We start from the raw sequence: 26,692 nt of genomic DNA, 5'->3' as shown, positions 1-26,692 counted from the left end.
GATCTCATATCTTACTTATAGGATATTTTACTAACAAAAATCACCTAGACTGTATATATTGAATTACTGTTTGCTGTTTTTTTTTCTGTTTATATCTTAGTTAAATGAAAGCTTAGCCATTGTTAATGCTGCTTAACTTGTATTTTCCATCTTGAAACTGCTAATGCCTTGTTTGTTAAATAACTTTCCTAGTAATATAAACTGTCTATTGTGGAACTTTTCTCCCCGGGCCTCCACAGAAAAAGGGCTATCTCAGCCAAGTCAGACAAACCAGGTCAACAAAAGTAAAATAAATAAATAAGTAAATAAATACACTTACACACACACACACACACACACACACACACCTACCTACTTCTTACACACACACACACACACACACACACACACACCTACCTACTTCTTACACACACACACACACACACACACACACACACACACACACACACACACACACACACCTACCTACTTCTTACACACACACACACACACACACACACACACACACACACACACACACACACACACACCTGCCTTTATCTACCTACTTCTACCTATTTCTTACATATGTGCATACACACCCCTGCCTATTTCATATATATACACACCTCTTAAACACTTAACCACACACATGCACACACCTGCCTCTCACTTGTACCTTCGTCCACAGTCCAAACATCTTCTGGAATTCAAATTCCGTGCGGGAAGATGATGATGTAAACCATCAGTCACATAGATACAGAAGCGTTTGTGCAACTGGACGCAGAGGGCATTCTTAAAGAAGAATACAACTGAAAAAAAAAATATATATATATATATATATATATATATTTTTTTTTTTTTATTTAAAAGAAAATTAATCTCCCGGATAGGCGGATCACCTGCTTGTGGACTCCCTTGGGTCATGTATATATTTCTAGGGTGAAATTTGATCAGAGCATCAGGGAACTTCCCCTTCTGTTTTTGATAGGTGCTGTGGGATCTTTTACATCCACCCAAGCTACCACCAACTCAAGCAGATGAGACCTTGGTTAAACGTTTCATCTGAAGAATGGTTAACTCAGAAGAACAGCACCAGCACCCCCTTATACTGCACTGCAGTGACAGCAATCCATCCAACTGGTGTGGAAAAAGGACCCACAGCCTTCTGCACCAAAGGCAAGTGTGCTACCTGTTGTGCCACAGACACTTTCTGATACAGAAGGGTCCATGATAACCGACTACTTAGCTTGATTAGTAGCGTTCAGTCCACAGCATAAAAAGACCAGTTCAGCGGTAAAAGAATGCCAACCTCCACTCACCCTGAGCTCTTCCACAATCCAATAAAAGCTTTCATCCAAAAAGAATTTTCGAAATGAAATGAATTCACCGCAATACATGGTAAAAGTAACAATACCGTTTTATTGTAACAAACAAGTTAAGCGCTTTCACTCACTGAGCGTGAGCTTCATCAGAACCCTTCTGTTCTGATGAAGCTCACGTTCTAGTGAGTGAAAGCACTTAACTTGTTTGTTACAATAAAACGGTATTGTTACTTTTACCACGTATTGCGGTGAATTCATTTCATTTCAAAAATTCTTTTTGGACAAAAGCTTTTATTGGATTGTGGAAGAGCTTAGGATGAGCGGAGGTTGGCATTCTTTTACTGCTGAACTGGTCTTTTTATGATACAGAAGGGTGGAAGTTTGTCAAGGTAGGAGGTAGCAGTAGCAGGCAGGAGAGAGGAATTGGATGCTAGCAATGATAGATTAGAGAATTCTAAGAAGATGTCTTTGGGTATGAAATGGCGCTGTTGACACTAGACTACATACTTGGCATTACTTTTTTGGTGTGTTGTAATTTATTAGGTGTTCTGAGGAAGTCCATGAAGGTATTAGGATGAAAGCGCTTAACTTTTTGGATGTTCTTCTTTGTTGATTATTTGTGGATTTTACATTAAATGTACAATTATTGAATGTCATTTCCAGGCAGGGCATCTTATTTTTTTCTCTCTTCTCAGGGAGAGAGTGCAGTATGCCACTGGTTATTATTAGGAGGTTGACTTCATGCCAAAATTGCTTTGATGAATGTAGGAGTGATGTCTGCTAAGAGTTAATGGATTTGGATTTCAGCCATCTGGTGGTTTGTTTGGTATTGCTGCATAGTACAGTAAATTGTTTTCTAGTGGATGGGTTTGGATTTTGTTTCCATTGTTGCCATGCTGTGTCACATAGTTTCATTAAGGTTTTAACCCATTCTGTTTTTCTGTTTTTGAAAAGTCTTTAGATTGGGCAAATGGGTGTTTTGAAGATTAAGAATAATTTTTTGGTCAGATGTTCAGTTGCACAGATTACATCTTGCAAGGGGAATAGTACAGTGGACTAATTCACTGAGGAGAGGTGTACTTTAAGTTGGGTGATACTTTTTTGAGATTTGAATCTGAATGTGATTAGTTTTGGCAGGGAATCTAATTGACAAGCTATGAAAGCTATGTGGCAGTGGTCACTGAAAGTGGGGGATTGAAGTTATACTTAAAATGTTATCTAGTTGATTGGTAATTAGAAGGTCAAGTAGAGAGTGTTGGTTTGAGGTTGGGTCTGGTTGGATCTCTAAAAACTTGAAGTAGCTTTATGTCTGCAAGGGATTCTGCAAATTCAGTAGTGGATGGGCTTATGAGGTTTACATTAAAGTTCCAAACATAAGTATGTGTTTGTTATGAGAGAGGGAAGGAGAAGGTCAAGCTATTAGGTGCAGGTACATTGTGGCAATGTAGAGATGGCAGGATTTTGTGAGGGCATTTTTATGAGCTCCCATTTGGGTCATATTTGGAGATGGCATCGGCCTGTCAATAATGGAGAGGTTGAGCAAGAGTTTTTATAGGAATAGGGTGCCACCATTTGATCTATTGCCTATTCTGAAATTAAAATGTAGAATCAAAGATGTACCTGAGTTTGTGAAAACGTAATTGATGTCTGGGTAGTTGATTCTAAGCCTTGGTTCAGTAACTGCAATACTGTCAATGGAGTGAGTTCCTTTGGAATGCATTAACTTGATCTAGCTTATTCCAAGCACTTTTGGCATTCATGGGGGAACAAGATAAGAATCAATCGAAGTGGTTGCATGAGGTTTGGTTTGGTAAGTGCATAGCAGGTGGCCCAGGATTAGTCTCAGTGTTAAATCTTGGCAGTAGAATGAGTAGAACGGGAGTTAGTTTGGAAAGATACTTGAGAAGGGAAAGGTGGGGGTTGTGATGTTTGTGTTTGGCTGCATATAATAGTAGGAGGTGTCTATGGTTGGTGGGGTGATTTTTTGGGAATGAGAAGTAGTGGTATCTGAAATGGAATGGCAAGTGTGGAAGGGTTATGTGTGGGGAGTGAGTATGGATGGGTGGTAGAGACAATAATTAGAGTTGTTCATTTAGTAGGTTAAGTTTGTGAGAGAATTATTAGGGAAAGAATAGTAGAGTGTGGAAAAACTAACATAGTGAAATGTGTGTAGACAATTTAAGAGATGTCAGATCATAGAATTTAGGAAAGGTGGAAATATACTGAGTTGTCTGTATATACTGTCTTAGGAGGCTGATAGTTAGGGTGGAGGGAGAGGTTTGTGAGTTTTACTAAACGTTCTTGTGTATTGTTACTTGGCTGCATGGAGGAGGGATGAATCGGAAGGATGCAGTTAGTTAATGTACAAGAGTGGAAAGCCTGGACTGGCTGTGGATAAGAGTGGGTGAAGGAGTGAAACGAGGCAGAAATTGCTTGTGAAGTGGAAGCCAATTAATGTGTGCATCTACACATTTAGCTACTCATCTGCACACAGCAATCAATGTGCAAAGCAAGTAAGAGATTTAACAACAGATTTCAATCTATACATTTTTCTGTTACTTAAACAGGTTTTATTTATGTTTATTAACAAATTTCAACCTATCAATTTTTGCAACTCTAATGCTCTGCTCTAAGGATAGAATGCAACACAGATTGGTAACTTCTAATTATGATACTGATTCTGTAGTTTAGTTGCCTGCCAGTGTGCTCAATGAAATATAGGGAACAGAGATGTTGTGGTCAGTTTTGTGTATTGTGTTTATGATCAGAAAGTGGGTTTTTCTTTGCAGTACCATCACTAATGTTGTACTTATAGGCATCACAGCTATAATTCAACATTACATCATGCACCTGGGGTGTGGTGTACTGGAAGGGCACCATTATTTTTGAGCATTACTTTGGTAAACAGAATGAGGCCCTGGCAGTTATCTATCTAAAATAACACCAGAAACAGAAATGTTAGTCTTTGTGTGCCCAGTTTGCAGTGTGAGGCCACAATCATTGGTTACTTTGTCAGCCAAAGTTGTATTGTAGAGAAGGGAAACGTGCAGTCTCACAGGACAGGGCAAAATAAATTTCAGATTGGAGAGAGAAAATGTGATACAGGGTAAAGTTAGTTTAGGGGACAAGTAAAGTAGAAACAGGTAATAGGAAAGGCATACACAAGTACTGACTAGGGAGAAGGGGAAAAGCTAGAGTGCAAAGTAAGAGAGGGAAAGGATAGAAGAGACAGAGAAGGTGGATAGATGGAGAGCATGGAAAATAAATAAGAGGGAAAACAGCATGCAATGTGAAAACACATACAACAATCTCAGTTATTGTTTAAACCCAGACAGGTGCATTTCAAAAACTCTGCACAAGCTATAATTCTGATAAGATATCTAACTAGTAGTATAATTTAGCAGACACATCAAATGGTTTAAACAGCCACTAATTCACAGGTCATGGTTAATATTAAAACATGAATTTATTCAAGATGTAGCCCATGAAAATAACTCACAGTAAAGAAACCTAGTACAAAGTAAGAAACACCACCAGCACATAGAAATAATGTTTTAAAAGTACATATGTATGTCAGTGGGTGACTTGAATACACATATTGGGACAGACAGAACAGGATAGGAGGACTGCTTCAGTCCACATGGGTGGGGCAACAGGAACAAAGGAGAAGCCATTTGTTTATCTGGTTTGTCTTGCCTGTGCTTCTGCAGAGAAGCCATTCTAGACTTCTGTCTGGCAAATGGCTTGATAGTAGCCAACACATGGTTCAGAAAAAAAGACAGCCACAAGATCACATACAAGAGTGGCCAACATGCAACTCAGGTAGACGTCTTCCTAATCAGGAAAGAGCACTGGGGTAAAATCAGTAATTGCAAAGTCAGTGAAGTAAAACAGTCGGCCCACAGCATAAACCACTGATTGCCACAGTCAGCTACAATCAGTGGCCAGAGGCTCTAAGGTCAACAGACAGCAGGCTGAACCACTGGAAGTTGACTGGAGAGAAAGTACAACAGTTCAAGGAATTACTCAGGCTCTAACACCCCAAGAAAATGAGGAAATAGGTAGAGTTCAAGAAGAATGGCGGTGCCTCAAAACAGCATGTGTGAGGACTACAGAATAGATATGTGGCTGATCTAAGTATGGAAATAAGGTGTATAAAGAAAGCTGGTGGTGGAATGCAGAAGTCCTGGAAGTCATCAGAAGAAAGAAGAAGTGCAGGAAAAAGTGAGAGATAGAAAAGATTGATCAGACTATGAAGGAGGCACTTTACCAGCTACTGGAAAGTGACTCAGTAGGTGGCACAAAGAAACTATATCAAGTTGAAAGCCAGGACAGAAAGATAAAGAAGATAGTCAAACACCCTTCATAAGGGATACCAGCAACAACTTGCTCACCAGTTCACATGACATCAAAGGCAGATGGAAGGAGTACTTCCAGCATCATCTAAATAAAGATAACCTCACAGAAGCTGTACTGCCCCAGACACAACCTACAATGAGAAAAGAGGTGTGCACCCTAAAAGAATAGCACTAAGGAAAATGAAGTCAGGGAAAGCAGCAGGCTCAGATGAGGTCACAGCAGATATGATAAAGATGCTGGGTGAGATAGGAGAGAAATGGCTCTTGAGGGTACTCATAGCAGTGTGGAGAGAAGTGCATATTCCAGATAACTTGAGAATAAGCATACTTGTGCCAGTGTACAAGAACAAAGGGGACATCCACAACTGTGGCCAGTACAGAGGTATTGAATTCCTGCCACATTGCATAAAAGTTCTGGAGAGGGTGACTGATAAACTGATATGCAGAGTAGTAGAAAGTAAGATGGGAGATGAGCAGTTTGGATTCAGATCAGGATGCAACACAACTTACCTGATATTTGCAGTGAGACAGATAGTTGTGAAGAAGCTATAGATTAGGAGAGGTTCAAATGGGTATCCCTAGACTTGAAGAGAGCATATGGCAAGGGCCCAAGAAATCTGATTTGGGCAGTACTGCAGTGGTTTGAAGCCCCAAAAACATTGGTAGAATTAGTGTAGGCTATGTACAAGGATCCAATGACTCAAGTACGAACAGTGTTCGGTCTCAAAGTGGGAGTTGGTGTACATCAGCGGTCAGATCTGCGCCCACTGCTGTTCATACTGGTAATGGACTACATTAGCAAACAAGTCAAAGGGGCAGATCAACAAAGGTGCTGGATGTAAATGATGTGGCATCACAGGCTGACTCTGAGAAAGAACTCCAGCAAAGGATAGGGGAATGGAATGCAAAACTGAAGAGATGAAACTAAGTACAGATAAAACAGTGGTAATGGCAGCAAATTGGAGAGATCAGAAGATGCTAAGAATTGAGATAGAAGGGAAGACAGTGGAACAGGTTAATAGCTTCAAGCATCTGAGCTGGGTGGTTGAGGAAAAGGAAAGTCTGAATGAAAAGGTTAAAGCTAGAATCAGAGGAGCTGCAGCTAACTGGCATAGAGTGCCAGGTGTGGTATATGACAGAAGAATGCCAAAGAAACTGAAAAGTAAGGTGTACAAAACAGTGGTGTGACCAGTACTACTGTATGGTACAGTAACTTGGGTGGTAAAGGCAGAGCAGATGAGAAAGCTAGAGGTGATGGAAATGAAGAGCCTGTGATGGATGTTAGGATGTACACTGTGGGACAGATGAAGAAATGAGTACATAAGACTAAAAGCCAAAGTAGCTCTAATTGCAGAAAAGATCAAAGAGAACAGATTACAGTGGTTTAGGCACATGTGCAGAAAAGCAGAAGACAATTTGTTGAAGAAGATTTGGGGCAGGCAGGCAGAAGTTAAGAGGAAAATAGGGTATCCAGCAAAGAGGTGGATTGATTGTGTGAGAGAAGATCTGAGACAGTCAGTCATGAGTGTCATAGAAGGCAGGAGTGTAGCATTGAATCGAGAGAGATGGCAACAGTTAACATGACACCCTGACCCGATGTAGAAAATGGGAAAAAAGGGGGGGTGATGATGATGATATGTATGTCAGTGAGCCCAGCAAGTGAGTCTAAAGTGGTGACCTACCAGCATGGGGGTTCAAACAGAGGTGATACCAACACTTTCAAAAAAACAGGTAAAATGTGAAGAATTAAAGAGAAGGGGAAAAAGAGTAAAAGTGTGGCGGTGGAATGGGGGGGGTTAACATGGTGTGTTCATACAAAACAGAGATTTCTGGTCTGCATCTGTAAACAGTGCTACAGCTTTTAGCATAAATTCATGCATAACATAAAGGATTATGATCAGGTCACTAATCATAACCCATTTATTATGTGTCTAAGACATGGTTGCCAAGAAATTCACCTCAAGAACAAACCCCAAGAGGTAAATGTTGGCATTCAAGTCGAAAAAGCATAACTGAAGGTTATAATCAGAGACCTGATCATAATTCTTTGTAGTGCATGGAGATTTATCTGCTCCATGTACTACTAGTTACAGTAAAAAAAAAAAGACGAAGAAAAAACATTGTGTTTTGCTGGCTTTCAAAGCCATATAGTACTTAGCTACTTACCATGACTGTAAACTGTTCAGATTTTCAAAGAATGTCAGCATTTTTTTCTTGGGTTTATATCACTTCATCGAATACTCACATTGTCGAACCACTATTAATCAAACCCACTTTGTCGAAACCTAAATTTATCAAACGAGCATTTAATCGAAGTTTTTCATTGGGAAAAACAATGGTAGGCCATCATCTGGAATTGCCCTTTTCCCCACTGTAGTGCAATCTTGGAGTTGGTATATTTAGTTAAGAGGTGGGGGGCATAGACCCCCACATTGGGGGTGTGGGGGGGGTGAAGCCCCCCACTTGGGTGGGTTTTCAATTTTTAGAATTTTGTCACATGCAGTAGGTTGGCCAGCCATTGCTTTTCCCCATGAAAAACTTTGATTAAATGGCCATTCAATAAAGTGAGGTTTTGGCAAAGTGGGTTAGATTAATAGTGGTTCAACAGTGTTAGTATTCAATGAGGTGATATAGATCCTTTTTCCTTATCTGTTTGGTGTGTTCCTCACAGAGTCTGTGGTTTTCAGACAGATTACAGAAGACTGAAGTTACTGAATACTGGCATCCACTTGAGTTTTAGAGTTCGTTTCCTTCAGACAATGTAGCCAAACACATATACTGTTATTCTAACTACTTTCTAACTTTGTAAGAGGAAGGGACACTTTATCAGTATGGACAGCAGGCAGAACAAAATCTTTTATTCTGCTGCTGTCATTTGATGATCCATACTGGTACATTTTACTGCCTAACCTGAGACTTGACCTTAACAACTTAAGCAGGAGGTACTTAACATTTGTTAAGGTTGGGTCTCACGCCACTGTAGAGCTTAACCGATTTCTCTTTTTCCAAATATCAGAGTGTAATCACTGAGATCCATGCACTACATTACAATAATATAGTGTGTTAATTGCTAAATTCCCAATATAAAGTGCACAGTGGGCTGCCAATACAATAGCCACAACATATATAGACTGAAACCACAGAGTCCATACTTCTGTTGTGTCAGGCATATCATAGCAGGCTTGGGACAATAAACACACTGCTTTCTGAGCTAGATTAAAAGAAAACACACACTCACACACATATGCATAATTATACACTTTTGTGACCTAAATCTGCATCATGAGTTTACAGTCTTTCTGTTATTTCAAGAGTTAAAAGCAATAATGAAATATAATGTAAACTTACACATAAACAACTTGAGTTATAGAAACAAGTCCAGTTTTGGATAATCCAAAACTGCAGTTACAGAAAGTATCCTATTATCATAGTTCCATTTGAAAATATAGCTACAGAAACAGTGCTGTCATCACAGTTCCAGTCAATGTTGTTTATAAATGTAGTAATGACAGTTTTAATATTGAGACCCCAGCAAAACCATGGTAGCTCTTGAAAGGACATAAAAATGATCCATCTATACAGTCAAGTGTAGAATAATGAATTTGTCAGAGATTTTGGAGCAGGGTTACAAAAGACCAATATAGTGATAATTACCTTACACTAGGAAAACCATTTACAGAGTTCTAAGCATATTTGTTCTTCTTATAAAATTGTTACTTGTTCTGCAGTATAGTGGATTGGAGGCGATGTTTAATCAGGGATAAATGGATGTCTTGTGGCTTGCATAATTTGGGTTTGATGAAGTCCTCTGACATCTGCTATACATTTCACTAAGGGAATCCATGGCTTGCTGCATCCTTGCATTAGGGGAGCCAGTTATGTGCAAGATGGTGGTTATATTTACAAATATGAGATGATGCAAGGGATATGGAGGTATGAAGGTTTATTAGCAGGAATAGCACACTTTTGGTGGATGTTTCTCTATTTTTATTGCTTGATACCTGCTGAGCATCAGCTATGGAGCTTGTTTTTTGGTAAAAAGGATAGTAGTTATATAATTAGTATTTTTGTTGCAGTGTACTGTCACATACACACACACACACACACACTCATAAACACAAGGGCACAACATGTGCAGAGCTGTGGACAACTACAAGGATCATATAGTTAACCAACGATATAACTGTTGTATTATAGAAAGAAACTGTAGTACTTGGCAAAAACCCATGCACAGGGAGGATTTGCACACTCTTTATAAAAGGCTTCCTAGCTCAGATCTTAACTGTAGAACTAAGCTCTGCCAAGCAACAATGCTAACTGCTAAAGCACAGTCAAAAGCTTTAAAGACAACAAGTGTAGCTATCACCAAGTCCTCCTGTGCTTACATGTTTTAGCTCTGTTCATTACTGCTAATATTGTTTAATTTAATTCTTCTGCCAGGCACAAACCCATATAATAGGATTGCTTTTTTCAAAAATTTCAATAAATATACAATAATTCACTCCTTAATGTCTGACCAATTTCAGACAATCTGCTCCAGAATCATCATCATCACCCCCTTTGTCCCATTTCATCATGGCTGGGTACCATGTCAACAGGTGCCACATCTCTTGATTCAGAGCCACTCTCAAACCTTCGCCAACAATCATGCTTGACTGCCATAGGTCTTCTCTTACACAATGTATCCATCTCTTTGCTAGATGGCCTTGTCTTCTCTTGCCTTCTTCCAGTTTCTACTAAATCATCATTACCATGTCACTGTCTGCTTTCTTGCAGATATACCTCAACCATTGTAATCTGTTCTCCTTCACTTCACCCAGGTTTCCTTAGTCATTGTGACTTCATTACCCAGGCTTGTGTGTTATACAGAAGCACTGCTCACACTATTTTTTATGACTTACTGTTCAGCTCTTTTGTCTTCTTCTATCACATACTATCACTGACATGTTGTGGCATGTGTTAGAACACTTCTAATTATAACCTTGACTTCCTCGGTCTTCCCTTCTCCTTAACCCCACACCCCAAATGCTTGGAGCTGTTGACCTTTTCCACTGTTTTCAATACTATCCCAGCTTCAGCCTTTTCTAATTTTCATAGATTTTTTTCTTCATTTTCTCCTATGACCACTGTTTTTTTTTCTTTCTGCTATGTGAATTTAAAGGCCTATATCTCTGAAATGGTGCAACAGTTATTCCTCAAAATTTCAGGAAATGGTCATACATCTAGTGACAAAAAATGTTTGTATTCAAGAGAAATGCAGAGAATTTTTAAATCTCAAGAAATGAAAACTCAGGAAAGGAGCATTCTAATCTATTGTTGTATTCAGCATAGTAAGCAGAATTTCACCACAGCAATCACAATGAAACCTGAATATAATGCAACATGGGCTGTGGCAATTAAGGCACATGAACTAAAACCAATGCGGGCTGTATTTGAAAGGCTATATCTCTGCACCCTTTGACATCTCATTATAAAACATTCAGGTAGGAACATCAAGGTATTCATACAAAACACTCCTAAGTCTGTAACTCTAACATCAGAGTTTTAAATGCAACATACTTCTGCAGTACACCAAAGTGGGGAAATTCCATCAAAATTTTGCTATTCATGCTAACAAACCTTCATATCACAATGTCCTTCACATCATATCATATTTGTAAAAATATTCACCATCTTCTACTTTAGCCACTTGAATGCATGGCATTGTAGCCATGGCACATTCCAACTATTTTTTTTTTGAACATAGGATTTCTTCTTCAAACATAATGAGAACTTAGTACACATATATTTTGGACATTAAGTTTTCTAAGCCTTTTGCGATAAGGTTAAATAGTCCCCAGGTGAAATCCAAGCATAATGCTAGACTGGCAATACACGGCCTCTGAAATGTTGGATTTTCTAGCTGTATACAAGAAACCATACCACTTCTCCAAAATCAATTGACAATAAACATTAAGGGGATTCTAATAAGATACTTGGGTATAAAAGGCACATATATTGACCCAGTGGAATATGCCACTTCTGAGAGGGTGCACTATACTTCACTGTGAAGGACTCATATAAATCACATAAATGTAGTGACAGATATTCTACCCCCTCCAAAAATAATCAGCATTCAGAAGTGATCATGTAACTGCTGTTTGCTTTCATATATAACCTACCCTCCAAAAAAATGATACAAATATCCTCTACACTTATGATGACTCATTGAAAAGAAAATTAAAAATGTAAGTCACAGTAACATATTTTAATTTGTTATTCAGAAACACATATACTGCTCCCAAATGGACATATAATTTTATTTGGTAAAGATCATGTAACAACACTTTGCTTTTACATGCAGCATGCCTCCTCACTCCTGCCCCCAAAAGACAGCCACATTATGTGTATAGCTCTGATGTCTGATTCAGAGGAAAGTGAAAAAAAAAACAAAGACCACTGTAAACTACTTTAGCATATTGCTCTTAGACATATAGACAAACCTCTTCTCCCATATTAGCTATTCAATGATTGTTTTTCAAGAATCATATAATTGCCCTTTGCTTTCATACATATTCTGCAACCTACAAGTAAGACAAACACATTCTGAGCACATTTCTGATGTGTAATCATGAAGAAATTAAAAGGCATAGTGGCCTCAGTAATGAATTTAAACTTGTTTTTCATAGAGATATGTGTGGTTCTTAGAAAAGTCAAATAATATACTTGCCCTCTGTTCTCATATGCCCAGACAAAACCTATTTCCCAAAAATAGCCACCTTCAGTGTATCCTTCTGATTTTACTTGTGGTGAAATTGAAAGAAAAAGCATCACAGTGACTTATAGCTCTCAAAATCTATACACAATTCTTAACTCTTGCCTACCAATCCACAGCAGTTATCACTTTATTATGACCAGCCTATCTTTTGCTTTCATCTACAAATTGTCCCTGTATGACTTGTTTCCCCAAAATAGCTTTAACTTCCTACTATCTGTTGACTACTGTTCAAAATACCTCAAAGTTGTGTAACTCAGATTTATGATGATTTTATCTGCACTGTTACCCATATGTGTACTACTAGATGTGCACTGGACCCATGTCCCACTAAGCTTATCTTGGTTTGCTTGGAGTCTTTAGGCCCTGTTTTTTATCAAGATTATTCTTTCATTTGAGGATGGATTTTTTTCAATTGCAGCTGAAAGAGGCCTTGATCACTCCAGTCCTAAAAGAAGTAGATTGGATCCTCATGATCTAGATAATTACCCCATTTCAAACATTATATGTGTTGGTGGGTTCTTGAGAAAATAGTATGCATTCAACTGGAATCATATTTGAGGGAAAAATCAATGATACATTGCAGTCTGCTTTTCCTGCTAGACATAGTACTGAGATGGTACTCATTAAAGTCTTTCACAATCTTCTTACAGTGTGGAATTTGTTTTAATACACTATTTTGGTCCTATTAAATCTCTTATTGCCATTGCTTAACCAAATGGCTATGGCATCATTGGTGTAGTCATTGAATGTTTGCCTCCTGCTTCTACATGTGAACCCAGAGAGTGATTTTCTTTCTTCCATATCTTATACAATTCACTGTGGTTTTCTATGGGGCTCCATACTTGGTTTCCTTTTGCTCCCTGTACACATGCTATCTTTGGGAAACATCATTCAAAGAAGTTGCAATATTACTGCCATGTTGATGGTATGCATCTCACCTCTTATTCCTTCAGAATTCTCTGTAGTTAATCATTTAGATAATAATTTGGAGTGCATTCACCTATGGTTAGTCAATTATTGCTTTAAATTGTACACCTTCAAAATAGCGACTCTGATCATACATGCCACTCATGCAGACTCCTTAATGATAGTCCTTTCTCTTGGTCTCATCTTTAATGGATTCAGGTTTCAGTTCATGTTTAATGTGCATGACTTTGATTTTTGATGACAAGCTGATAAGTACCAGTTTTTGCCTGTCATAAATGTTAGATTTTATTAATATAAGGCTGAAATTAATACTGTTGTAAATATGCTGAAAGAAAAAGCTTGCTTAGATGCAGAAACAGAGTTTAGTAATATGTGATCAGCAGTCATACTAAATGACCATGGCTTGGAAAATAAGGAACCTGCTGAATGGACATTTTTCCCTTACAGACATAAAAACAGGATGTATGCAAGAGCAAAAATGCAAAATCTGCTTTTAAAGAACACTGACATGTTTTTCTGCATATAAAAAAATGGACACAATATGTTTCCTAAAACAACAGGATGGACACAATATGTTTCCTAAAACAACAGGATATGTTTATGACACTTACAATGTGTTTTCTCAAAAATATGTTTTTCTGCATGGAAAACAGGACATGACTATCAGCATTGGCACAAGAACAGATGTTTTTATACAAAGATCCAAATAGAATACAGGATGTTCACACTGTCAGAAAAGCTGGTCTCTTACAAGACATTATTAAAAATAATATTATCAAGTCAGCATTTGGAACAATTAGTATTGTTTCTACAGGATGAACAATTCTCCAAAATAGAATATCAAGAGGAAATGTATATGTTTATGCATGACTAAAAAGTGTATATAAAGAGCTGTGTAAATCCAGTTATGTTAGAGGTATGGTAGGGACTCATTTGTCCTGAGGTAAATGTTATATCTCTCACATCATCTGTACTATATGAGAAGTAAAGTTGGAACAGTACTTTAAGCTGCAACATTTGTCCAGTTTGGTTTATTATAAAAGTTATTTGTTACTGCTCTCTAAAGTTGATGCTGCAAAGTATATTCTCTCATCAGTGTATATCCTGCAAGTTTCTGTATGCAACAGACTGTGAATGCAAATATAACCAGACTTTGAATTTTAGCAGAATCCCGCCAGCAAGACTGAGTGTCTTAAGAAGACTTCAAATCCATCACACCAAGTAAGCTCCACCAAGCAGTAAGCAGAGCTCCATATAATTTTTCAATGGCAAGCTAGCCTGCATTTGAACCTACAATCTGCAATTCAAACACAGGGGGAGTGATGGTAAGCCCTGCAGAGGGTCACTTCAGTCAAATTGCAGTAACTAACATTTGTATGTAAATCCTAAACAGAAGTATTCCAGTTTATGCAGCTTGCAGTAGTAACGACAATCCGGAGTGAGACTAGTTCAAGATAAATTCTTCAAGAAAAGGTGAATGTCCACTAGCACAGTAGTCCGCTGCCTGTTGTGCTTCACCAGCTTCTCAAGTGACTCTGAAAAATTTCTAGCCATCAGCAACAGCAGCCTGATCACCTGTTTTCTTGCTAACTGGTAAGACTTTTTTCTGTGTCACATATTTAGTGTGGATGATGTTAAACAGTTTGTATATTCTTAAGACAGTTTGTATATTTTTAAGATAGTTTGTATATTCTTACATAGTTTGTATATTCTTAGATAGTTTGTATATTCTTAGACAGTTTGTATATTAGACAGTATGGATATTATTTATAATTCATGCAGGAGTAAACCAAACTTTAGTAAATTGCAATGTTGGTATACACAGCACATTAGTAAATGTAAAACCTTATTAGGGCAGGCTGATAGTAAGGCATTATGCAAATGTATTACAATATTTGACTGGTATCTCAAAGAAAACCATGTGGAATATGACAAATGTTTATTGTGTGCTTCAACAAAAACTGCATTTTGTGTATTATGCCATAAAATAATATTGCATCATATTGCTAAAAAAATAGACTGTAAAGACAGATCTGTTCATGATAAAGAATTAACTAAGGGTAAAGTGTTTCCATTACATTCTGATGTTGAACAGTTATGTCCTGTCACCACATGCGAGTCAAATCAGTTACTGATAGAACCCCTAGTACATTTTGTCACAAAAGAATGTAATAAACTTCTAAAAGACAGACACAATGAGTTCAGGAAGCTTAGATAAGTTATACATACATCTTTTCAAAAGGGCATAGGAGTTTCAAATTCAGCAGAACAGCTTACTAAAGAATGTCAGAAAGACCATGCAACATTACAGGAAATTCAACAGCAGTTGCAGGATAAAGTAAATAAATTAGCTGAACTAACAAAGACTGGGAATTTCCTGCATACACAGTTAATCTGTGCAAAAGAAATATATTTTATAATATGTTTATGTTTTGAAAATGGTTAAACATACATGCTAGGATGGTAGGGGCAAATCATTTTTAAATGTTTTACTTTCATTCAGTTAAAGCAAGACATCTATCAGTACTACAATAAAGTAAAGCATATGAATGCCATTCTTAGCACAGTCAAAAGGTAAACAAAACTGTTCTAGTGTATCAAATTAAATAAAAATAGTTAATAAGAATAAAGATTTAAAGTCACAAGACTGACATGCTTGTATAAAGATATACATATACAAGACAGACATGCATGTATGTTCTTTTCATCTAAAATACATCTGTTACAATACACAAGAATAACAGGCAGACATTAGCAAATATAAATAATATAAATATAAACATGTGTTGGTTAAACTAATATCTATTTTGTTTTTTACAATTTGTTTATAATTATATAGTAACACCAAACAGTTAAAGTTCTGAATTTTAAAAGAAATAAAATCACAGATGGTATTATTCAAACAGTTTTTGTAAAATTAATGGCAGGACAGTTAAATAGATAAATAAATAAAAAATACTGAAATCCATGTAAGGTAATTGTAAAATAATGTCTATTTATGTTGTATAAATGCATAGTTATGCAAATCACAATCACATTAAAGGAAAAATGCCAAAATAATTAATTATAGTTTATAGAGTATAAAATGTGAGCTCAGACCTTCCTAGACTGAATGAAAAGTTACAGGAAATGCTGGAAAGATAAGATAAACAACAAGACTGATTGCCAGATAAGTAGCTTGAGTTTTTCTAAAGCATCATTATTAAAACATAATTGTTAAAATGTTTACAGGCAACACTATTTGGTAATAAAATGTCACAATTGTGCATAGATGTCACTGATAATCTGTTTGCAAGTAAATGTTAAAAGAAAAAAACTCAGTTGCATCAAGTACAGCCAGCAAATGGGCTATAGTATACATACAGTTCAAATCAATTGTGCAGAAGGGTGCAAATACCTACTAGAGGTAGTAAACAGCAAAAGCTTTATAAAAAATTATCAAATCAGACAGGGGTCTATAGTTTGGTAACCTAATAAAATAAATGTATAACCAAAGTGTTGGGCTGACATACATTCTATTCTCACAGCATAGGGCAGATAAACAATAGTGCAATACTACAGGGGGAGGGGTACTTTCTCAGTTTTACACTGACTGTATAAGCAGTACTGCACAAGGGTCTGAAATAAAGCTACAGAAAAAATAAACAACAAGGGTCTGAAATAAAGCTACAGAAAAAATAAACAACAAGGGTCTGAAATAAAGCTATAGAAAAAATAAACAACAAGGGTCTGAAATAAAGCTACAGAAAAAAATAAACAACAAGGGTCTGAAATAAAGCTACAGAAAAAATAAATAATAAGGGTCTAAAATAAAGCTACAGGAAAAAATCTCATTCCTTCTTGACAATACTCTTTTATGGGGGGAAAACAGGTATTAGTGTATTAGAAATACTAGTAAACTGGATTAAACCTAACAGGATAAGATATTTTACAAGTTGTTAATAGCTGTATTTACAACCTGTTAAACTGTAAAGCTATACAAGAGATGGTTTAAAAAACAAGACATGGCTTAAAATTGGTTACAGCTATACAAAAGAGAGTAAAGATATGTAAAAAAATTGAACAAGATTGGTCACTATTTTTAATATGTTTTTGGCAAAACAATGTTGGTATAAAAAAGCATCAATGTTTCTAATTGCTGAGTATGTAGTTTAAAACAACAGGACATATGGATATGGTATCAATTCCACTAGATATTTCTAAAGAGACATAAAAATTTTCCAAGATTTTGCTCAATATTAATGTTATTAAATTTGTAAGATTAGACTAAATGTACTTTACAGTCTTTGTATGTACAAATGTAGAAAATTTCAGTGCAAATGATAGTCTTTGTATGTACAAATGCAGAAAAATTCAGTACAAATGAAATTAATGTCTAGTAATGAATATGTGTGAAAAAAACATATTTACCTACTAGATTAAAATGCATAAATAGCAAACAGTCTGTGTAAATACATACTGATCAGGATACATTGTAATAAGTTCAAAACTAATTTGTCAAGTTGTAATATCACTGGTTTTACCCCAGTAAAATAATTGCTTTCAAATATTTATTATCTAAGCCCAGTTCAGTATTTTACCAAGATGTTATTGAGCAGTTCAGAGACATGATCACAATGTTATGGTTAAAATGACATTAAAACTGTATATTTTCAGTAGTGTATAAATACTTGCAGTAGCACATGGTTCTAGTCTCTTATAGTTAATTCAACAGCTGCAAAGAGTTAATGGAACAGTCCTAAGTCATAAATTAAATTCTGTGATTGCAAAAGAATAAATTGATCAAGTTAAAAAAAATAACATTAAAGCAGACACAGGTCATAATTGATAAAATATTTTGACAGAATGGTCTGCAAAAGAAAAAGTTTTAAATACATTCAGTTTTTGTTGTAATACTTAATATCATTGTATTAACTATGTAAAATTGCATTTTGACTTGTATCACAAGAAGACTATAGGTTTGTTTCTTAATGTGTTTTCTATATAAAATGTTTTGAGTATGTTTAAAAACAGAGGGAATTGTTAGATTTTATTAATATAAGGCTGAAATTAATACTGTTGTAAATATGCTGAAAGAAAAAGCTTGCTTAGATGCAGAAACAGAGTTTAGTAATATGTGATCAGCAGTCATACTAAATGACCATGGCTTGGAAAATAAGGAACCTGCTGAATGGACATTTTTCCCTTACAGACTTAAAAACAGGATGTATGCAAGAGCAAAAATGCAAAATCTGCTTTTAAAGAACACTGACATGTTTTTCTGCATATAAAAAAATGGACACAATATGTTTCCTAAAACAACAGGATGGACACAATATGTTTCCTAAAACAACAGGATATGTTTATGACAATGTGTTTTCTCAAAAATATGTTTTTCTGCATGGAAAACAGGACATGACTATCAGCATTGGCACAATAACAGATGTTTTTATACAAAGATACAAATAGAATACAGGATGTTCACACTGTCAGAAAAGCTGGTCTCTTACAAGACATTGTTAAAAATAATATTATCAAGTCAGCATTTGGAACAATTAGTATTGTTTCTACAGGATGAACAATTCTCCAAAATAGAATATCAAGAGGAAATGTATATGTTTATGCATGACTAAAAAGTGTATATAAAGAGCTGTGTAAATCCAGTTATGTTAGAGGTATGGTAGGGACTCATTTGTCCTGAGGTAAATGTTATATCTCTCACATCATCTGTACTATATGAGAAGTAAAGTTGGAACAGTACTTTAAGCTGCAACGTTTGTCCAGTTTGGTTTATTATAAAAGTTATTTGTTACTGCTCTCTAAAGTTGATGCAGCAAAGTATATTCTCTCATCAGTGTATATTCTGCAAGTTTCTGTATGCAACAGACTGTGAATGCAAATATAACCAGACTTTGGATTTTAGCAGAATCCAGCCAGCAAAACTGAGTGTCTTAAGAAGACTTCAAATCCATCACACCAAGTAAGCTCCACCAAGCAAGAATAATTTTTCAATAAAATCTTCTTGTTTTCATCTTAGAAACATCTTCCTTATTAAGGATTATATACCATCTTCAGATCTCCTTGTGGTGATATACGTGTCCTATTCTGTTCCAGGACTGACTGCTGCAGTGCCATCTACCTTGGGGCTTCTGCATATGGAGTTTGATCACCCATAACTGATTCAAAATTTTGCAGCCCAGCTATTGACAGGGAGTCTCAAAGTAGTATTGTATTATGCTTGTTCTGCATGAACTTCACTGACTGCCTATTAGCTGTACATGACTTGAGTCGAGTCCCCCATCAGTAAGACCTAAACCCAGCCAACTAGGTCTCTGATACATCAGTATGAATGATACATTGTTCTATTCACATTTCAGCCTTATGATCTATCAGCTTATCTAATCTTCTGCTGTCATTCTCTTGTTTTCTAGTGCCCAAGGCTCAAGTTTTATAAATCATATTTATAATACCTTCTAGTCTTTTACTCACACCATGTACAGTATGCTGAAAGATGATGAAATATCAGGAGGTACACAGCTTAGAACATGCTTCATCTAGATGAATTGGCCAAAATCCCAAGTTAGCTTCCAGAAATGAGAAAATTGTTCCTTTTGGCATAATATTGACAAATCCCTTAACTGTCTTTAAAATATATGATTCCCAAAGGGTTCGTCTGGTAGGGTTTTGTGGGCATATGTAACTTGGTCTTCAAAACAGTTGCCATGATGTTAACTCATGCAGCAGATTCTATATGTTTTACATACTTTGGCTTTGCCTTTTGCTTGCTCACAAATCACAATTCGCAAATTATATTCCACTGAATGTACAGGCATTTCTGAATTTAAATCATTATGTTTCCAGAACATTATTTCTCTGCTTTTGCAATCATTTCCTGAAAAATAAAATGATTGCATAATATACATTATGTATACATTAAAGTTTTTTTTTTACCTTGCATTGCTTATTTTCATACCCAAAGCCACTTGTAGCAAGCACTGCAGTTCTTTCCTGCATCTTTGTAATTTCCAACCAGATGACATACTGGACAATGTGTTAGGAGACTCTTTTATCTCTCTTTTATTTCTGTTTTTATTATTTTTGTAGTTTTTAGTCTTTGTTTTCTCTTTATTCCTATGCACAGTTAAAGACTAATGGCACACTGGCTTTTTCAAGAGTCGAGACTGCCTTTCAGTAATCTAATCTTTATATGTGTACATTTATACTGCATACTATAGACTATCTAAAAAAATGCAGTTTCCTAAATTCACATTGTACTCTCATCAGATATGATTCAGTAGTCTCTTGTACCACTTGATTTCTGTTAAAGAATAAATGTCTTGAATAGGGTAAATTTTGCTTACTATATGCTTGAGATGCTTGAGATTTATTTCCAGAACTGTGAAGTTATTTATTTCCTCCTATTTCAGCCAAAATATTAAATACCTTCCCCAGGATTTAATAAAATTTGTGTAGGCACAGTGTAAAGACTACATGGAATGTATCCATGTACATGGCAACAGTTCCCCTCAGCATATTAATGATGGCACGCTGCTGAGGGAGATCCGAGGAACATGGATATTGAATCATTGTAGGGAGAGGTGTAGCTGCTACCCATGGCTGCAGATGAGTGTGAGGCTCTCTGTAATGGTCCCCGCTACTGTGGTAATGCTGTGAAGTGTGTCAACTGTCGAATAAGTCATTTTTATGATGTGTTATGTTTCTTTTAATATATATATTTTTTACTGCATGTTTGCATTTCGCGGAGCACAGTAATGCCAAACTGTGCTCACATGTAGACAACTGACACCTGGCAGACATCTAAAAATAGAAACCAGATGTAATTAATTATCATAATTAAATTTATTTTTATTTTTTTTTCATTTATGTTTGCGTGGTACAGCACATAGTGCAGCAGAACCAAGCAGAGCTCATACATATATGGCAGACACTTGCCAGACATCTAAATATAGAAACCGGATATAATTAATAATTTATTTATAAGTGTGTTTAAGCGTGTTTGTGTAGCATAATGTTCAGCAACACTAACAGGTAGTCTAGTAGTATATATGGAGGTATACTAGTTTTTGTAACATCCAACTAGCTACATGGTTAGAGTTACGGTCTTATGTGTAGTAGGTCCTGGGGTCAAGTCCATAACAGGCAGACTATTTCTGTAAATGAATGTACTATTTTTGTTTAATTTCATTACAGTATTTTGAATTTTGACACTGCTGTGCTCTTCTAAGCACTGCTCATTCATGCTAAGCAGTGCATAAACATGATAACATCTACCAATGTTTGCGCGGTGCTAAGCCTTGCTAAAACCACTGTTCTTTGAGTTTTCACACTGCTTAGTTTTGCTTACCAAGTTTGCACTCTGCTAAGCAAACTGGCCCTTTTTTGAATTTTGCCAAATGAAGTGTAAGGGCAGGAAAACCACCTATATTAAGCCCATTCTGCAACAGTAATTGTAGTTCAGTCAACTGTTGGTATGGCTGGCAGTTTTGGTGAAGGTATAAGCTTTTGGGCACAGCAGTGGGGCATTCAGGAGTCCAGGGTCATGGTCAGGCTCCTTGTTAAAAACCATGAACCCCAGCTGATGCAGGGTGGATTCCAGGGTTCAGAGTGTAAGGCAGAGGCCTGGGACCATTTGGCAAGGGAACTCACCAGTGTTACTGGAATCCTCAATATAGGTGAGCAGTGCCATCACCATTTTGACAACCTGAAAAGGAGGAAGAGGGGAACTCTGGAGACCTGGGTCCAGGAAGCTCGAGCTGGGAATGCTCCACTAGTAAGTAAGTATGTCTTCCTCTGTCTAACCAAAATGCAAGCTGAATGTCTGCAAAACTGGTATGCATAATGGTGTGCTTTTCTCCCAACAGCTGCAGCTGAGAGGGCTCGCAATGTCGAGTCCCATGCCAGGCGCCTGGCCAGGTTGCGCTGTGAGTGTGGTAAGTATGGATTAATTATGCCAACTATAGTGCAATAAGCAAGAAAGAGTAATGCATTTACTGCAATAAAGTATACACAAGAAAAACTGTAATGCAATAAATGGACATGTAAAACTGTAGTGCAATAAATGGGCAATTAGAGCTCTAGTGCAGTAAATGAACAATAAGAAATGTATTACAGTAAAGTATTAGCAATACCAATAACAATAAGCAAAATGTTGTTCAGCAGGATTGTGTTGTCAAAAACATTGCAGTAGAGCTATATGCATTGATTGTCTATGGTAAGGTTGCTGCAGTCAAGTTCAACACTGTAACAGCTGTAGCCAGCAAATCTAATGGTCTGCAAATTGTATTGCTAAACTCATAGTACTGTCCAAGGCTGTCTCCAGGCCAGTATCAGTCACATAATGCTCTCTCTTCCTCAAACAATAGGTAATAAATGTATATGGATGAGGTTCAAAGCTGCAGTGATACTGGCCTTCTGCCATTTGCTCTCCTGTGATATTGGAAAAAGAAAAATGTTTATTTTCAATTGTTTTCTGCACTTCTGTTTTACTACATATCTGTGTAACCTGTGCTCTTTTCTCCCATCCACCCATGCAGTTGTTGTGGTGGTCTTAAAGGTTTTGGTGGCTTTGAGTTGCCCACCTCTAGTAAAAAGTTGATACTGGACACTCCCCCCAGTCACATTACATCATCTCATTCTACTGTTTATAGTGAGAACTTAGTAAAGGCCCACCCCTTTAGCTTCTGAACCTTGAATTATCTCATTATCTTCTGTCTCTTCACTTTCTACTAAAAAAAAACTGTACCTCTTTGTACTTCATTTTGCTGTTTGCCGTATTTAATACTGCTTGTTGGTAGCCTCACTAAATTGATAACAGTATTCTACTGAATCGCTTCTTTATTTGTGCTGTCTGTTACTGTTGTGATTTGTGAGCTACTGTTTCAAAGCAGTCTACTGATTAACTATATTTCATTGCTATCTACTGCAATTCATTACTGTTTAACTGCATTTGACTGCATTTCATTGCTGTTTATCTGTACTTTTTCATACTGCAAGTGCTATTCTTTTGACTATAAGTGATTAATCTGTGCTCCGTTGTGAGTTTTTATCTTACAGATTTCTTAACCTTAAAATTGAGTAGCACAGTCTAGATACAGGTCTGCGGCATCCAGAGCTTCAGCTGCACAGTCTTAAACCCTTTTTGAGGTATTCCACCTACATGTTTTCCCTTAGTAGCACATGTGTTATTGTCTAGTAGCACTATTCATAGACCTTCCTCCCTTTATCCACTTAGCTCTTTCAGCTTCTGACAAATATGGATAGACAATTTCCTACATTTTTTCCTGCCAGTCTGGTCAATATGGGCATCCTGAGACACTGTAGCAACTGCCTCATGTACATGGACAACCCTCTACTACTGCCACCTAGGAACACAATTTGTGAGAGATGCAATTACATCAAGCACCTAGTGTTATTGCTCTCTCTCCCCCATAAACCAGTATACCTGGCACTGAGAAGGCTGGCAACATGAACACCACACCTCAAACACCACTCACACCTACACAACACACTCCCACATATACGGAGGTCCTCAACAAACGCATACCCAAACAAAAGAGACCTCCGAGGCATAAACGCATGCAAACTCCACTACCTACCACACTACACAACACACATAGTCCACACACCTGTGTCTCACAGCCACTAAGATCTAAACATAAACTCAACATATTAGTCATAGGAGACTCCATTGTGAGACACACAGATGTGCTCTTCACCAGGCTGGATAAGGAGAAAGGCATGGTTAGTCATTTTCAGGTGCCAGAATCTGCCGTATCACCAATACACTCAAGTCTCTCAACAGGTACTGTTATGATTCTGTCATAGTCCATGTTGGAGTGAATGACTTGAGACGTACATCCCTGGACTATATGGAGAAAGACATGATCAAGCTCGCTGAGTATGTGTTCCAGGCAGGTATGTCCCTAGTCTTAAGCAGCATTCTACCATCACCCAGAATGATGCCTCAATAAAAACATAAAATGATTGACTTTAACAACTGGCTTAGTTTCTGGTGTCATTCAAAGGGGATCCAGTACCTGACAGCCTGGGATGACATGAATGACAAGCCACAGTGCTTTGCCACAGATGGCCTGCACCTGTCTTCCTTGGGCTTCAGGCTCCTAGCAAAGGCTCTTGCCTCCCCCATAGTGCCTTTTTTAGGCAATGCCATGAGGTTAAAACTACCAACATGAAATTTTCATCAAAACGTAAATTAAAGGTCATGCTGTTAAACGCTAGGAGTCTAGACATGAAACTGCGCTAATTGCAAGCATTCTTAACCCTAGAAGAAACTATCATTTGTGCAGTCACAAGCTGCGGAGATCACCCCAGCTATACCATGTTATTTATTCTATCATTCATATAGACCCCAAGCTGTCGGCAGCAAAACAAAAGGAGGTGGAGTTGCAATATATATATATATGAAAGACATACACACTTCTAGGCTGGTCAAACAGTATGATGCTCAGGAAATACTCCAGGTGCAGTTAACAATTGACAAGACCCCTATTCAAATCATAGCTAGCAACAGGCCTCCAACTCTGATTCAAGATGCCCACTCCACCTATCTGGACCTCTTTGAATCTATCAAGATTCAACCCTTTACCCTAAACCTGGGCAATTTTAACTATCTAACCATAGACTGGAAGAAATACTCATGCCAAAACACAAATGACCAAAGATTCCTTGATTTTGATAATGCAAATGTCTTGGACCAGTTGGTTGACACCCCCACAAGAGGTGAAAATATCTTGGACTTCATATTAACCAACATGAGTAACCACTGCAGCACCCCTACAGTGTTATCATCCCTGTTAAGATCCGACCACAAAGCAGTCACTTTTGAAGTCACCATCTCCCTCAACCCCCCCCCCCCCCAGTTAGGGTCAAACAATAAAACTTCTCCAAAGCTGATTACAACCTCCTGAGAGATGGTATAAACAGCTTCACAACCCCCTCCCCTTCACAGAGACTGTCTCATATGTCCAAACTTACATCAAAGTATGATATGAACATTTATATAGCTGCATGGAATCAGGAATACTAGGCAGGATGAAATCATCCTCCTCAAGGAAGAGTAAACCTGTCTAGTGGACATCTACAATAAATAAACTCTATAATAAAATGAAAAAATTGCTGTCCAGGACCAAGAAGGAGCAGGTGTCTAATTGGAAGCAATCTATTCTTAGCCTGAACAAGTAAATAAGAGCACTAGTGAAATCCTTCGAAGCAAACTTCGAGTCCAAACTGGCCACATCCAGTAAAGAAAATCATAAGGCGTTCTTCACATATGTCCGCAATCTCGAGGGAAGCACCCAGATCTGCTCAGAACTGGTAGTCAAGGACACCAGATATGCAAACCCTGTAGATATAGCCAACCTGATGGCAGACAGGTTCAGTGAAAACTTCACTCCTCTGTCCCCCGTCAGTATAACAGGACAGCCCCAGTACCTGCCCCCCTCCTCTTATCTCTAGGGAGCAAGTCGTCGCTGCCCTCTCAAAGGCAAAAAATACAGCCTCCATGGGACCCAATAACATCCCAGGCTGCATCCTACATGAACTCAGGCAGGAACTTGCAGCACCATTAGGCACCCTATTCAACCAAAGCCTGAATACTGGCTTTGTCCCAGCCAAGTGGAGGACAACTACTGTCATCCCTTTGCACAAAGGTGGAGTGTCCACCGATTCAGAAAATTAAAGACCCATCAGCCTAACTAGCCTGATTTGCAAAGCCATGGTGTGGATTATCATGGACTTCATTAATAAGGGCATTGGCAACCTCCAGACACTTGATCCCACACAGTTTGGTTTTGTCAAGGGAAGGTCATGCCTGTTAAATTTGGTTGATTTTTTTGAGACAGTCACCAAGGCCATAGATGAGGGTAAGGCATCAATCCATATGTTACCAGATGGGTAGCAAACTGGCTCACTGATAGAACCCACCTAGTCAAAATAGGGGAAGCCACCTCAAGTAGTAGACCCGTAACAAGAGGTGTACCCCAGGGATCGGCTTTGGGGCCTCTGCTGTTTGGGATATACTTCTCAGAGGTGCAGGCCAAATCTAGTGGGCTATGGCTGACCAGGTTTGCAGATGACTGTAAGCTGGGTGCTGTCATCAGTTCCCCTACTTATGTGGACATCCTCCAAGAAGGTCTCACCCAAACAAATGACTAGTGCCAGAAACATGGCCTCCAACCGAATGCCAAAAAAGGCATCATCGTCCCTTTTGGGGAGAATGATGTTCCCACAAATTATCACATTGATAATAAGGCACTAAGCACACAATCAGTCATAAAAGACTTGGGAACCCAGGTTGATAGCAAACTGACTTCAAGCACACAATCAGT

This window comes from Protopterus annectens, chromosome 4.part0 (assembly GCF_019279795.1).
Source record: "Protopterus annectens isolate FY-2018-M chromosome 4.part0, PAN1.0, whole genome shotgun sequence".
Lineage (NCBI taxonomy): Eukaryota > Metazoa > Chordata > Ceratodontiformes > Protopteridae > Protopterus > Protopterus annectens.
The sequence above is the reverse complement of the archived record's forward strand: the minus strand, read 5'-3'. Positions refer to the sequence as shown.